At 53.6% G+C, this 16553-nt stretch overlaps 1 protein-coding gene across 2 annotated transcripts in view; it reads right to left on the bottom strand.

Annotated features, from left to right (window-relative positions):
* Positions 1-16553, bottom strand: part of ZNF423 (zinc finger protein 423) — a 337109-nt gene that overhangs the window by 255710 nt on the left and 64846 nt on the right. For both annotated transcript variants that reach the window (XM_019794103.2, XM_034672642.1), the window contains exon 2: positions 8442-8501. The gene's annotated coding sequence lies outside the window, so the exon portion shown is untranslated. The remainder of the gene's footprint in view (positions 1-8441; positions 8502-16553) is intronic.

Raw genomic sequence — 16553 nt, forward strand, 5'->3', positions numbered from 1 at the left:
GTGCACGGGCTCTGCACACGTGTTCACGGCAGATAGGACACAGAGGAAGCTATTAGAGGGTAGCCCGGCGGGGGTCCCTGGCTGGTCCAGAGCCAGAGGAAAGGGTGGGCAGGAAACACCACATCCGCCTCAGAGAACAGGTCCCAGGCAACCCCCGGGGGCCCAGGAAGCAGTACAGAGGGGTGCAAAGGCCCTGGGGTCCCCAGGGGTCTGAGTCAGGGCTGTAGCACCTGGGCTCACACAGACACACACACGCATGCACGTACACACGCACATACATGAGTACATGCCTCCGTGTGCATGCAGGGCACAGATGCCCTACACTTCATGGACTGCTCACCATGGTAACAGAGTGGCCACCTCTCAGCTCCAGTCACCCCCCGAAGGTTTCTAGGCCTCCTGTGCTGGGGGAAGCGGCTCTAACAAAGGCACAGGCCCGCTGGCCTGGCCGGGGGTCCGAGGCGCAGACCAGCCGGCGCATGCCTGCCACGCTCCCCTGGTGAGCTCGGGGCCACCGCGTCTTCCTCCCGGCCTGCCTGGTTCCACTTAGCACAACTCCCCACAGACGCCCCGGCCGAGCTAATGAGAAACTCCCCAGCTGGCCCCACATAAAAACACATTTCATAAGTCTTTAAAATGCTGGGAAATTATACATCTATTTAGACCTTTTCTGCTCCTTTAAAATGTCCCCTGGTCCACACTGAGAGGATGACTGGGTTGGGGGCTCCGGCTCAAGAGGTGGACAGCTGGAGCCAAAGGAAGCCCAGGCCTTCCGTCACTGGCCGTGGCAGCTTGGCCAGAGGGGCCGGGACACGCTCGCGGATGAGCCCAGGATGGAGGGTCACTCAGGAAAGAATTCAAGTGAGGGACCCTGGCGAGGGGTGGGGAGAAAGAGGGGGTCCAAGCTACTCCAGCCTGGATTTGAAGGTTGAAAGAGAAAGTCAGAAGGTGCTGGGAGCCCCTAAGAAAAACTCCAAAGGAGAAAAAGAACACCTACTACACAAAGGTCCTAGTCATTGTACTATTTATAAGAGCCAAAAATGAAAAGTAGTCCAAACGCCCAACAGGGGAGGAGCAGCTAGGAAAGTGAATGCCCATCTACCCAACGACCCTGACAAGGCTTCTGAGACAGAAGGATGCGTGGGCCCGGGGCTTACGTGAAGCTTGGGTCTTATGGGGGTGGGAGCTACGCGGATTCCACCAGCGGATTTCATCTAGGTAAGTTTGTTTATACAGGACGGAGCTGGGAAAGGGGCCGAGAGAAACAGAAAGGGCAGGAGTGCCGAAGCGCAAGGTTGTAGGTGGAGTTTCTATGAAGGAGTTGAAATAATAAACACGCACTCTAAGAAAACACAAGCGGGGTGGGGAGACAGCTCCAAGAAGGTTCAGAAGTACAGGCTGGGCTGCATGCAGAGGCCTCAACTCCCTGCGTGAAAGGCCCAGTTTTGCAGACATTTCCATCCACTCCACTGTCAGAACCTCCAGGTGCAGGACTGCAGGGGTGGGGAGGAGACTGCTACCTTTGTCAGGAGTAGGGACTCTGACCTCTCTCCCTAACCCACTGCTTACCCAGAGGCAGAATGAAAGGAAAAGGAAAGGCTTCCAGCACCCCTCTCTATGGGGCCCCCAGGATACCAGCCACCTACACGCTACTTGAATTTCCCACCCGAGCAGGTCCCTGTGCCCGCAGCCCGATTACCAGCCTCTCCTGCAAACTGCACCCATGCTCAACACCCAGGTACAGTCATAAGCAGGGGGCACAGTGGGGAGGCAGGCTGGGGCCGGGCACGTGGGTGTCCCCATGGACAGCCTGGCCCGAGGTGTTTTCCTGGCCTTCAAAACATGCACGTCCTCTCCTTCCGGGCAGAAGAGTCAGACTCTTTCACCTGCCCCAGGAGGGACTGGGCACATAGCAGAGTCCCTCACCAAGCCTCTGGATTCCCCCTACAATGAAGAGTCTGGACAACATCCTCACAGGCAGCTCTGCCATATACAGTTTCGGTGCTATGTTTCACACAGGAGCTGCCCCGGTTCAAATCCCGACTCTGCCTCTTCCCGGTTGTGTGACTTTAAAACTAGTCATTAGCATCTCCGTGCCTCAGTTTCTTTATGTGAACCAAGGAGGAGGACCAGCTCCCAGAACTAGTTTGTAAATGAAATGGATGTTTCCATTAACCAGGACAATGAGACCCGTCAGGTGGCATGAAGGCCCAAAACGCCAATCACACCAACAGGGTCTCAGGCAATCACAAACAACTAATTTACATCGAGCATTTCTCTTCAATCCGAGGTGTCTGTCACCAGAAATAAACCTGGCTAACCTGCCCAGGCATTGACAATGAGTGTATGTCAACAGACTAACCGTTGGCCATCTCCCAACCACCCCACAGACCATCCTCCCACTGCATCCCCTAGCTCGCTCCAGAGCTGCCATGTTGGAAGGAAGCCCAACCTGTCCTAAACCCGGCCTGGAAAGGTGAGAGGTTCCAGTGACACTGTGATCAGACAGTTATACGAAGATGAGTCCCCTCAGCCCCCGATCAAACTTGGTGATCAGAGCAAGAGAGGCAAAGCTTAGTTTGGTTGGATTGGTTTGCAGAAAACCCACATTGTAGGACTCATGATCACCCTGGTGGCTGCCACTTGGAGAACACGTTCCAAAGGGCTTGAAGGAAGAGAGAAGCATTGAAGGGACAACAGGCCTCCTCCCTGTGCTGGGCTGGCCAGGAGAGAGGGGAAGTTGGCGGGAGGGCAGGGGGACAGAGAGGCCCCCTGGGAGGGACACACTTAGCAACCTCTTAACTGGTGGCCAGGCCGAAACCAGCTGGCAGAAGGCCTTTCTGTGACCTGAACAAGGATTTTTTTTTTTTAAATATGAGTTGTCCAAAATGATATACCCCTTCATTTTTAGGAAGGCTAAAATAAATTTTTTTTTAATTTTTAAAAAGGGAAAATAACAACTGTTGGTCAGGATATGGAGAAACTGGAACTCCCACACATTACTGGTGGGAGCGTGAAATGATGCAGCTGCTGTGGGAGACAGTTTGGCAGTGCCGCAAAACGTCACCACACGACCCAGCAATTCCACTCCTAGGTGTGTGCCCCCCAAAGCTGAAAACAAGTATTCGAGCAAAAACTGGCACACAGAGATTCACAGCAGCATATTCACGACAGCAGAAAGGGGAAAACAACCCAAACGTCTATTAACAGATGAACAGATAAACAAAATGTGGTCTATCCATACAGTAGAACATTACTCAGCCATAACAGAAAATGTAGGACTGGTACAGGCTACCATTTGGATAAACCTTGAAAAGATTAGGCTATACAAGGGGCGTCTGGGTGGCTCAGTGGGTGGGGCATCCAACTCCCGGTTTCTGCTCAGGTCACGATCTCTGGATCCTGGGATTGAGCCCCGTATCGGGCTCCCTACTCAGTGGGGAGTCTGCTTCTCTGCCTCTCTCTCCCTCTCCCTCTTCCCACACTCACACACTCTCTCTCTCTCCCTCTAAAATAAATAAATAGATCTTTAAAAAAATATGAGGCTACAGGAAAGAAACTGGTCAATAAAGACTATATATTCTATGATTCCATTCTATAAAGTAGATTAGTGGTTGCTTAAGGGCTGGGAGTGATGGAAGGATAAAAGGTGATGCCTAAGGGGTATAGAGCTTCTTTTTGAGCTCATGAAAATGTTCTCGGTTGACTATGGAGGTGGTGATACATATCTCTGAATATACTCAAATCCACTGAATTGTGCATTCTATGTGAATGCATAGCATGATATGTAAACGGTATCTCAATAAAGCTACCTTAAAAGAATAGGAGTTGCTACATTTTTTAAATCTGATGATTTCCCACAAAAATCCAGCTATCTGGTCTCTCTTTTAAAAACTCAGACGGATGGGGTGCCTTGGTAGCACAGTCGTTGGGCATCTGCCTTCGGCTCAGGGTGTGATCCTGGCATTCCGGGATCAAGTCCCACATCGGGCTCCTCTGCTGGGAGCCTGCTTCTTCCTTTCCCACTCCCCTGCTGTGTTCCCTCATCTCGCTGGCTGTCTCTCTGTCACATAAATAAATAAAATCTTTAAAAAAAAATAAAAATAAAAATAAAGATAAAAACTCAGATGGGGGCACCTGGGTGGCACAGTGGGTTAAGCACCTGCCTTCAGCTCAGGTCATGATCCCAGGGTCCTGGATCAAGTCCCATATTGGGCTCCCTGCTCAGCAGAGAGCCTGCTTCTCCCTCTACCCCTCCCCCCTGCTCATGATCTCTCTCTCACTCTCTCTCAAATAAATTATTTTTTTAATAATAAAATAAATAAATAAATAAATAAGAACTCAGATGATCTGGCAGCTCTGGGGCAAGTCCCTGGCACAGTCTGTCCCTTAGCAGGGCCTGTGTTACACTTGACCACAGACCCTCCCCAGCCTGTGCCCTCACCTGGGCCACAGGCCAGCCTCGGGACAGGGAGGACCTCAGTGGGGCTCTCACAAGGACTTTCCCATCTCTAAGGCATTCAAACCCATGAACCCCCTTGAAATCACAGGTAAAATGTTCCCATTGGATGCTCAAAGGCATCTGTGGCTCAAAACAGAATTATGCTTCAATTATCTCCTTATAAGCTATCGTCCCCCTCCTCTCTCTCTCATGGGTAAGAAAAACCAGGATCCATGGGGCGCCTGGGTGGCATAGCGGTTAAGCGTCTGCCTTCGGCTCAGGGCGTGATCCCGGCGTTATGGGATCGAGCCCCACATCAGGCTCCTCTGCTATGAGCCTGCTTCTTCCTCTCCCACTCCCCCTGCTTGTGTTCTCTCTCACTGGCTGTCTCTATCTCTGTCAAATAAATAAATAAAATCTTAAAAAAAAAAAAAAAAAGAAAAGAGAAAAACCAGGATCCAGCGGGGAATGATTTAAAACCCTATCCCTATGACGCACCCCACACCTAGGCTCTGAGTGCTGTGATCCGTCCCAGGGCTCCGCTCTCAGGAGCTCAGTATCTGCCGGCCAAGGGGCAGGAGGGGGCCGGCGTGCCCTCCTTCCGTGAAGCCCCAGCCCGGCCGGAGAATAGTGCTGTGAGCCGGTCTCCCTCGCCGGCCTGGCTGGCCTCTCCATCACTGTCAGCGCCCTGACACGAGGGCACAGACTGAGCAGGCCAGGTTGTTCCTGGGGGGGGTGGCCACAGGGTCCCCCTGGGCAGGGGAGGCTGGAGGAGGCCAGAGGTGAGCAGAGAGCACACAGGGCATTCTGTTTCTTTATTGGAGTTCTCCATCACACTCCCACAGCCAGGGTAAAGCGGGCGAGGGGGAAGGGCACCGCACAATGCTCGCAGCCCGGCCGCTGGGCCCCCACTGGAAAGGAGCTGCCCCGTGCCCCGCAGCCCTGCGCGCCTCCTGGTAAAACACTCTCAGCCCACCCTGCTCGCCTCACCCTGGATTCCTTTGATCTGATGAGCCAAAGACCCTCCGTGGCCGGGACCTCCAGGAACCCTCCCGAAGCCCCCACGATGCCACACTGTCAGGTTCAGCCCCACTGCCCACCTCTGGTGCCAGGCAGTGCAGAGGCGAAACCACAGGACCTGGCTGCAGGCGGACGTGGGTTCGAGTTCCTTCTCCACAGCATGCTGGCTGGGGACTGCGGCTCGGCTATACAGCTCTGAGCCTCCTTCCGCCGTCCGCCAAATGAAGACGGCAATTCTCAGCCACAGTGCCAAGGGCGGCTCGGGGAGGCTTTGTTCCCCCATAATCTTCCTTGGCACCTGCCCCCATTCTCTGATGCGGCCAACTGACATTTTCTCAGCTTAATGAAAAGCGCTATACTAAAGCAGCTTTAACCAGGCCTCTGGCCCTGTGCGCCACCAGACGGCTGCCCCTAAGCCAGCCCATGGAGAGACTCCGGAGCTGCTGTTGGAAACAGCACCCACCTCACAGGGCTGTCAGGAAGGCTCGACGAGAGACTGCAGGTAAAGCGTTCGCGCCATGCCTGGCACAGACCAAGTCAACGTTCAATAATGTGACATCACCCTCATCCAGGACTGCCTCCCAAACTGACTTCGTCCCATCACCCAGGATTTGCACCATCTCACAAGCGCCATGCTCAGGGAATCCAAGCTGACTTTAATAGCCCAAGCCCAAAAAAACTGGGAAGGAAATTTATCACATGCACACGCTGTAAAAAAAAATCATCTGAAATGGGCCAAAGAAGACCAAACAATCCATGGCTTGGCTGCAGATTATCCAATGCCCAGGATGCTGTGCCCTCCCTTTCCCCATCTCTGAGCAGACATTCCAAAGCTGACTGGCACCATGGAGTCCCCAAGGGCTGGAGGGGACTCGCAAAGAGTCATGTTCCTCCCCCTGCACACGCGTACGGGGCATGCTCGGCTCTTGGCTGGAAACTGGCGTATCCCACAACCTCTGCGATGCCCAGCTGCCCCGGAGAGGCCCTGAGGCTGGGCACTCCACGACGGCAGCAGAGAACCCAGACCGGCAGGGCCCCCGCATGGCCCCTTGGCATTGCAGACCAAGAGACCATTCCCTGCCTTAGGGATGCAGCCTGGGATCCTGATGCCCCCTGCGGCAGGCTGTCCCCCCACCACAACCGATGCCACTGCCCTCCTTGCACCCCAATGCCGTTCCTGTCTGTCCTCCCTGCCTCCAACACCACTGGCAAAGCAGCAAGGTAGCAGGACCTTATACAGACACCACGCTGGGTGCTTTCCTGTGGGGGTCTAGCAGCCGGGCGGCAAGCTTTGCTTTTCCTGGTTCAGGGGTTTAGAGCACCGTGGGGATCCCTTTCAGAGTTGGCAGAAGCCTGAGCACATGCACCCCCACATGGGTCAGGATCCCTGGAGGAGACATGGAGCTTTATAATCTCACTGTGTTTCCACCAACCACGGGGAGTGCATCTCCCTTGCATGGAAAGAGACAGGACAGGGGCTATGCAGTCCCTTCCTCCAACCTACCCAGTGTGGAACCCAAGGTCTGTCCTAAGCCTGGACTCTTCTGAAAATGTCAGCACCACCCCCTCATTCTGGCTTCAGACAACACCTCTCCTGTAGAGGGAGCCCCTGTCACCAAGGGCCAGGCACCTGCAGATACAACAGTGCCCAAACCTGAGTCCGCCAGGACCCAACCAGGACCCTTCAAACCCTCCAAGCAGCGTCCCCAGGGTGCTGGAAAGAGCACTGGACAAGGAGTCCAAGAACCCAGGTGCCAGTGCTAGCTCTCCACTCCCCTTCTGTGCAATCTATACCAGGATTTCCCAAATTTCAGCCATTTGCAAACAATCTTCCTGATTTTTGCTGAACCCAAGCATTAGGTACCATTACTTAAAACTGTCAACACAATTTTCTCACTTAAATGATTTCAGCATCATTGTAAGTCACAAACAGCCATAAAATCACAAATCCAATGTATAACCATTCAAGCGTTAAATGTTCATATGCCTGATGCCTCACACCCCATTTCTGGAACTACTGACCCAGAGCAAAGCTCCCTCCGTGCCTCAGTTTCCCCAGCTAGAAGACAAGGAAGCTGTACTAAATGATTTCCTCAGAGTCTCCTCAGGCCCAGAATTCCTCGAGACCAGCCTGGCTCCAGCTCCCCCAGGAATCCAGAACCAGCTGGTCAGGATCTTGGGACAGGAACGAGGCCAGAGAGGCTATACCTGCTGGACTGGGAGCCACGGCCATTGCCCAGAGATGTGCTGGCTGGATGTAGAGCAAACAGAGAGTCATGCCCTCCACTCAGGAGCTCCCAAAGACCCCAAAGCCAGCTCTAATCCCAAGTTCCACAGCTCCAAATTACAGGAGCTTTACAGTTAGAAAAACTTTATCCCTTCACTCCTTTTTAGAGCTGGGAAAACTGAGGCACAGAGAAGCTTACACAAGGACAGAAGTGAGCCAAAAACCCAAGTCCCCTGACTGCCAAGTCACCCACATCACCCAATGGGGGCCACACACCCCACAAGTCTGAACTTCCCCTATTACCTCCCCCTAGAGGCATAAGCTCGGGTTGCCGGCCTGGGAGTGCAGTGCAGCCCATCTGGGAGGGAAGTCTGGGGACTGTGATTTCGATTGGAGTTTAAACATCCTATTAAAGTGGGTTTTATGCAATTAGACTGGAATGAATGTGCAGTGAGGCCCATGGCAGGGAGCTTCAAAGCCTGGGTAGTGGGGGTATTGTGGCCCATCTGAATGTGCCCACAAGAAGGAAACGTGGTCCCCCAGGAGAATAGGGCATATTAGTCTCCGTACGTAATAGATTTTATTGACCATATGGAACTGATATAAAAATCGTGTTGCACAGGGTAGTCTGGCCTGGACACAGGAATGTGACATGAAGAATATGATTTCCATAACCAGCTGGGTGGCTTCCTGAGTTCCTGAGCCCACCCCCAGGACCCCCAGCAACTCCCCCAGCAGCCCCTGGGCATTTACCTGATGCCGTCACGGAGGAATCCCAGGCCAGCGAGAAGTCCGAGGCCTCCCCCTCTTCAACTGAAAGAGAGAACAGAGATGGGCCTGTGAGTTTTGAAGCTATACAAACAGGCCATCAGGGTGGGGAACGGGGCAAGGAAGAAGCATCATTTGTGGGGGTCCTTATAATACCCATGACCAGGAGCAAGGGGGTAAAGCCTACAAAGAGGCCTTTGTTGGTTTCACGGAGATGTAAAATAATCAGAATAAAACCTGAATAGCGAGTAAGTGCGGGATCGGTATGGTTTCCCCATCTCTGGGTCCCTAGCAGACATTACGAATCAATCACAGCACTGCCTAGAGCCCGATGCTGCATCAGGATCTTACTCTACAGGGTGCTACAGCCGATCACTATCGATAAGCAGAGTTTCTGCTTGAGATGAAGCCATTTGCCACTCGCAGGAAGACAGCAGAGCTCAGACCTCTCCCTGATCCCGCAGACATCCTCCTCCTCCCAAAAGCCCCTTACACCACCGCAGACATGTGAGAGCTTATTTGTGAGACAAATAAGATCCCTCGCAGAGGCTGGAGGAGCATGGGGTGCTGTTGCACACACGGAGAGACCTGGCCCGCAGACAGACCTCAGGATATGCTAAGGTCCTGTGGTCAGCAGTCACGGGCTGGTAACATCAGAAAGCAACTCACCTCTCCACCCCACCCCTGAGCCCACAGAATGAGGCTGGGTAGGGATGGGGGCGCTGCCACTCCATACTCCAGCATGTAAGACCAGGCTGGTGGAGATGGAGGCCAAGCGCTAGGGGAGCATGGGAGAAATTCTATTCGGCATAATAAAGCTCTTGTCCTGGAATTAATCCCAGTCTGGGGCATGTAATAATATTAAAGCTGGGTTATGGACTCTGTAAAATGGAACTTTGTTTAAGCCAAAAATGTGCATACACAGTATTTTTCAGATTTAACGGGCTCTGAAGTTCCACACATGTGCCGGCTGAAGCTACCAGGTCCCGCCCGTTCCCTCTGCACCGTCGCTGACCTCCATGGGCACACACAGTGAGCCAGGCGTGGTACTGGGTACTTTCTAGGCAATAGTGCATGTAGTCCTCATCAACAGACTCCCAGAGAGGCCAAGCGACATGCCTGAGGTCTCACACAGCTACAGGGAGTACGTGCAGAGTTTGGGCTAAAACCCACAAGTGTATCTAAATGGCAGACCAATGCATACTGAAACCACTGTATACAGAGGCACAGAAGATGCTGTCCAGAATCCTAGCAGCTCAGGACTGATAAGTAGAAACCCCAGCCCACCCCCCGGACGGCAGATCCACATGTATGCTGGGCAGCTGAGCAGTGAGATGAACATGCAGGCTAGGCTATGAGCCTGGATTTGAATCCTGATTCTGCCTCTTCAGCAAATCGTTGAACCTCTAGGCTTCAGTTTTGCCATCTCAAAGATAGATCATAATGGTGCCTAAGCCATACGGTGGCAGAGAGGCTTGCACGGGGTGATGGAGGCTGGAGCAGGGGCTCAGGCACTCAGGCGGGTTTGGTGCCAGGGCTGGAACAGCTCCGGGAATTAACAAGTCCGGCTCTGCAGCGCACGGCCCCCTTGATCACATATCTGTCCCGCTCTCGCTCCCCAGCCAGAGCCTCCCAGACCGCGTGCAAGAGGGGACATCCACGACAAGGAGCAACAGGCCAAGGAATGCTAACGGAGCGTTCGCTCCTTCCCAAGTTTGCGCGCTGAGAGTAGACACACAGAATCCGGACGATGAAACCCTGGGGCGGGGCCGAGGCTCTTGCTCTACTCAGAGAGTTACAGCCGGGGTGGGTTTTCAAACACGCACTTTATAAATATGAATCAAGACCTCGCACCAGACGAAACGGATCTTACTCGCTAAGCTGATTCCAACCAGACAGCCTCCGAGACCCGGGCGGATGATATTTCCGGCGATCTGAAGCCAGCCGTGCGTGAAAGGAGCAGCTGTTAACGGCGTCCACCGCCACACCTGAACATCCGTTTCCTTTGCGTTTCACCGCTTACTTACTCTAAGATCTAGGCGTTTTGCTTCCATTAAGAAGCCGTTCCCAGTTTGTAAGGTTACCACGTGGCGATTCTGTTGGTCACCTTCAACAAGGTCTGTGTGGGTCCCTACAGGTACCACATAGATCACGGGCACCATGACAATGCTTGACCCCAGTTCTCCCTTCGTCCACAGCGTACTCTGGATATCAGGACAAACAGCCCCATGTTCTCTGGATGAGAAGTGTGAGCTTCCAGATATGAAGGTCTGGAGGATGTCCCCAAAATGCCAAATCCTTCCCTCCCTAAGATCTGGCTTCCACCATCGTGAGAAAGGCTGAAGACATCTGCCGTGTTGGAGCTCTTGGGAGGATTCCAGAATCTCTTCCCAAGCCTGCAGAGGTGGCAAGAGGAGAGCAACCCAGAGCCGGCCAGCGGGGGAAGTTCAAAGTGGCGGACGTCACCATAGGCAAGTGGCCGCACCACACCCCGGCATCTCCAGACCCACATCTCTCACAGTGAGGAGCCCATGGGCCAACCCACCTGATACCTGGGGGCGTGAAAGCACTTTCCTACAACCGCTGGCATCCACCCCCCAGCACCCTGCCCCCACATTTCATTTATCAACGGTGTAAACACACCACCCTCTATGCATTCCTGATGAGAAAAAGCCATGCCCTTGCCCCACTGCCACCACCGCGAGGCTCTGCGCTCCCTGACACCATGAACGTGCAGACGCTCTCCTTCCCTCCAGCCGGACCATTACTCTTCTGTCCAGACTGGTCTCTTCAACAGCCAGATAGCCAGCAGGGGCAGCAGGCACTGAGGAAGGAAGGCCTTCCTGACAGCCAGAGCCAGGCACTTGCTGGGCGGCCTGAGTCCACAATGGCAGCGGGCACTCTCTGGGGGCCTGAGCCATCCCTGGGCGGAATTCTGCCTCAGAGGCACGATGGACACCAAGGGTCGAGCATCTCAGAGAAAACTCTATCAGCACTGTGGCCTGTATGAATAACACCCAAAAGGAGGAGTGAGATGCTTTCTGGAGATTTCCCCAGACTCTACCTCTAACTTTTTAACTTAAAGGTGTTTGGCACCACTAAAGCCAAGACACACCCTCACCCTGTCCCATCCCTAGGGGAACGCAGGGATACCTGCTCCTATGAATGATGGCCATTTGCAAGGGCAGGGTGGGTGCACAAGGCCAGTGTGCCCACAAGCATGGGGAGAGGGCGCAGTGAGTATGAACACACAGGGTCGGGGTGCAGCAGCGAGGACATACACGCAAAGGAGGGGCAGGGCCTGTGTTCCCACTGGCGAGTGCACAGAGTGCATTAACCACGGTTTTTAGGGTGTGTTAAGAAGGATTCTGAAGCTCTATCAGGGCTTCAGACAGATCAGAACTCTGTGTTCTCTCTCTGCTCTGGGATCACAAGTCGTGGATACCTGCTTGACCCACAGCTCGTGAGCCTCACCAGACACTGTCTCCCCAACTCAGCAGCAGGCTCATAAGAGACAATAACGCTCCTACTCTGGAAAGGCCCGTAGCCTGCCCCTGGGCACCAGGATGGCCTTGCCATCAACGACATGCCAGTGAGACCCAAAGACTGGGTGCTGGGCCTCTGGACTTGGGAAACGCAGAAGCATGGGGCACGTGGCGCCAGGTGACCACCTGTGTAAGCCACCTCCCCAGTGCCACTTGCTCCGGCGGGGGAGAGGGTGGTCAAGGTCAGACAGGACCTGGGTTGCCAGACAGGGTGCAGGTCAGAGGTAGGAAAGCTCGGGGACAAGTTCTAAGGCAGACACGTCAGGAGGTGAACGAGAGAGATGAATAGAGGCGCGTACTGACCTGAGGGCCAGAGGAAGCCCCCAGCAAGGTCAGCAGGGCCCAGGAACCCCCTTCCCTACTCCCAAAGCCACACCAGGCCAGCTGCTCAGCCTGGCTTCAAGGATCTGAGAAGGCCCTGCCCCTGGATGTAAGCCTCCAGACATGTGAACAGATAGGCATTTTTCTGGGAAAAGGATCCATGGTTTTCATCGAAAAGATTTAGAACACCACCACCACCCCCTGCCTGCCAAAGAAAGGTTTAAGAACCACTAAATGAATGGCTTTTATTTTGAGAGTATTCTCAGCTGGTGTTCCCAGAGTCTTAGGGGACCTCTCCGTGTTTTATTGGCCTTGGCCCCACTGATCATTCCACCCTTAGGGAAAGGCTGGGCCCACACTGGTCTGAAAGAGGCTCCTTAGAGGCATCCCTGTCCCAGTGGAGGTGGTGAGCCAAGCAAGAGGCACATGACTGCCTCTCCTGGGCTCATCCTTAAAGAAACCCTCTTGCTTTCACCAAGCCAGGGCCAAGGAAGGTCAAGGATATACCTCGAGCCCAGATTCTCATTGCCAAGCATGAAATGGAGTGTCACTATTCCCAACTTTTAGCACTAAGCAATCTCAAGGAGTGAAAAAGTGTAAAGCAAGGAGGACTGTTATGAATGGTTGAGTGGGTTGTGCACTGCACAAGGAGCCCAGCAGAGGTAGTGAGAGAGGGCTGAAATTTAGCCCACACTCTGTCCACTAAACAGTGTGTCCTGGTGCAGGGCTATGAATGCCTAGAGCGAGATGTACCCAACTTTTGCCCAAAGGCATAGCCAGCCTTTTGCCTAACTCACACATTTATGCTGTAAAGTGTAGCCTATGACCATCTCTGGCATCAGGCCTCAGGGCAAAATAATCAGGGTCAAGTGCAAACAAACCCAACCACTAGGCCTACGCTCTCCGGGGTCCTTTCAGACAGGGATGGGTTCTGGGGAGCAGGTTGAGTTGGGGGGAGTGACGGCATGAGAACACAAAGGCTCTCCGGAGCTGAAGCTAAAACCACCCAAGACCCCCTCATGGCAGCCCCCTCAGCACCAAGCTCAGACCCTCCGAGGAGCCAAGATCTCATAACAGGGTCACATCACGACCCATTTATTTAGCTCTCTTGATTTCCCAACCACTTGCCAAAAAAGAGAGTAAACTAACAATTGAAATGGCTCAGTTAAGACCACCTGCCTTTTCTCCAGAGAGCCCAGCCCAAGAGCAAGGACGAGGATACTGCGCCCCCTCTCCTCAGGCGTCTGCACCTCACCACCAGGAGGGTGAGTCTAGGATTTAAAGAAATCTCTGTTTTGGACAACATGGCCCCTAACCAGACTTCCCCCTGATCTAGTGCTTTAAACAAAAGGCAGGGGCGCCTGGGTGGCTCAGGCGTTGGGCATCTGCCTTCGGCTCAGGGCGTGGTCCCGGTGTTCTGGGATCGAGCCCCACATCAGGCTCCTCCGCTGGGAGCCTGCTTCTCCCTCTCCCACTCCCCCTGCTTGTGTTCCCTCTCTCGCTGGCTGTCTCTATCTCTGTCAAATAAATAAATGAAATCTTTAAAAAAAAAATTAAAAAATAAACAAAAGGCAGCCTGTGCCCATGTGGGACGCAAAGCTGGTGCACAGACCCATCAAGAGAGTGTGGGTGGGGCTCCAAGTGGGCAGCTTCGTAATCAAAGTTTACAGCAATCTTGGCAAGGCTTGACTTTCCCCTTAAACACTGGCACTAGAAGGAGCACCTACGAAAAGATGCAGCTTTTCTGGGAATTATTCATAAATCATCCCCCTGGCCCATCCTGGGCAGAGGGGTGAGAAGCCTGGAGCTTGCTCGGCCATTGCCTTCCTTTTCTCTCCCTTGCCTTGCTTAGCAAGAAAACAGTGAGAACAGAAGGACATCCAGTAATAGTCCAAGAACTCCAAAAAAAGAAGTTGGTCCATCCATACTGGGAAGGTGAACCTTCCAGAAGTCACCCACCAGAGCTCGTCTAGCAGGACAGATGGACTAGATGACGGCACCCAGAGAGGAGCTGTAAAATGGAGTTCAGGTAGGGGGTCCTAAAATAGGGTTCCCCAGTACTATTCTCCAGCTTTGCTACTTTTAGGGCAGTAGGTCTGGGACAAGATGCTTGATCCACTCCGACCTTCATTTTCCTCCTCTGTGAAATGGGCATACTATGAGTACCCCCCACACAGGAGGGTCCAGAGGACTGAATGGAATGAGGTGGTATTCCTAACGCACACAGCCCAAGATAAACAGGCAATCAACATCAGCATTCTCTCCCCCACGTTCCCGGCTGACCACTACGGTCTCATTGCACTTGTGATGACAGGACGGCTCCAACAGTGAGATCAGTTTTCCCGTGAGATTCACCCACCCCACCCCCAGGCAGGGCCCTGTGACAGCTCTGCATCCTTTGGCATCACCACCTCCTAGTCCCTGCCACAGTGCAGAGACAGTGTCCCTAAGTGTGGAACCCTCTGGTGGTCATAGCCAGGGGGCTCAGCCTCTATGCCAGTTCATCTCCCCTCCCTTTCCGGCCCCCCATCATCACCTCACACCACACATCCCAAAAGAAAGGGCTGGGAGACATCTGTGGAAGGAACAGGAGCGCCAATCCCAGCAGAATCTAGATTTGGAGCAACCTTGCAGAAATGGGGTTCCTCTCCTCCACTCTTCCCTAAAAAATGAACATGATGACAGTGATGATGTGAAAAATAGGGTGATGGATGTGACGCACTTCAAGTGTGCTGGCAGGATGAGAGAAATGGGTTCTCACTGGACCCGAGATAGAATACGTGTGGCAAACCTAGCCCAGCTCTCAATCCCGCATCCGTGGCAGACATCACTAATCGATCAGGGCTCTCTTTCTCACTACACATGGATGCAGCTTCAAAAGCCTCAACAAAATGGGCTAAAATCTATTGGCGTTCTCCACCCTGGTCCATACAGCTTCCCCTGCCTCAAGTACCTATGCACGGCACATGCTCACTGCACACATTCGCACACACACCTTCCACTACACTTGGATGTATGTCCAACTGGAGCAGATCTGGGCCAGGGCAAGGATTGCTCTCCCCTGGGGAAAGCCAACGTCCACTGAGCCCCTGTGGCACGAGGAACCATGCCGAGCATCCCACCTACTGGCTCCCACTTTACCCCCCAGCCTCCCCCTGAGAAAGTCTTCAAAATCCCCACTTTTTTGATGAGGCAGTGGGGCCTCAGGGAGCCAGAGCATCTGTCCAGAAGCCCACTCCTAGGCTCCCAAGGCCAGTGGGGATGTTTCCAAGTGTGGCTTTAGCGCTGAGCCATGAACACCCAGCTAGGCACCCCTCGCTCTGCCTGCTGCAGCCCAGCCACGGGGCAGGAAAAGAGGAAACTGAATTTCACAGAAACACCAAAGTGTCCACTTTAGTCGATAACGGAATCAGGAACAGAGAAGCAATGATCATAGCACAAGGCCAGGCATCCAAGTGAATTAGAACAGCTCTTTTTTCGTTTTATTGAAAGAGTACCCCAAAGCTGTGTCGGAGGAGGCACAAGGCCCGGGGAGGTCAGTAGCCTCCAGGGACTGGTGTGCTGCCACAGCCTGCCCTGCTGGGCCTGTCCCAAGTGGGTGAGGAGGCAGACAGAGGTCAGCATGGCCCGGGGTCCCTCAAAGCCCCCCTCCCCCCGCACTCTTAACCAGAATCACCTGGTATCAGAGGGCTTTTACAGATGCTCCCTCAGCGGCTGCCTGAAAGTCAAGCCTTTACTGACCCATGTCACAGAAGGGGAAATAAAGTCCCAGAGAAGGGAAATAGCTCACCCAGGAGGCAGCGGTGATGACAGAAGCAGACCTGGAACCAAGCACCCTAGCTTCCGGGCCGTGGAGTCCGCATACACAAAGCTCCCTGCGGCCGGTGTTCCTGAGCCCTCGCCAGGCACCAAGCCCTGCGGCTTCTCTGAATGTAGTCCCTAGCCCATGTGGAAGCTTGTGAGAAACGCAGCCTCTCGGGGCGCCTGGCTGGTTCGATCGGTAGAGCATCTGACTCTTGGTTTCGGCTCCGGCCATGATCTCAGGGTGGTGAGATCAAGCCCTATGTTGGGCTCCGCACTCCGAGCAGGAACTGCTTGAGATTCTCTCTCCCTCCGCCCTGCACACGTGCATTCTCTCCCTCTCCCTAAAATAATTGAATAGATAAATAAATAAACTTTAAAAAAGAAAAAAAAAAGCAAACTCTTAAAAGCAGAACTTCTTGGGGTGGGG

The sequence above is a fragment of the Ailuropoda melanoleuca genome, chromosome 12, assembly GCF_002007445.2.
Source record: "Ailuropoda melanoleuca isolate Jingjing chromosome 12, ASM200744v2, whole genome shotgun sequence".
NCBI classification, from domain to species: Eukaryota; Metazoa; Chordata; class Mammalia; order Carnivora; family Ursidae; genus Ailuropoda; species Ailuropoda melanoleuca.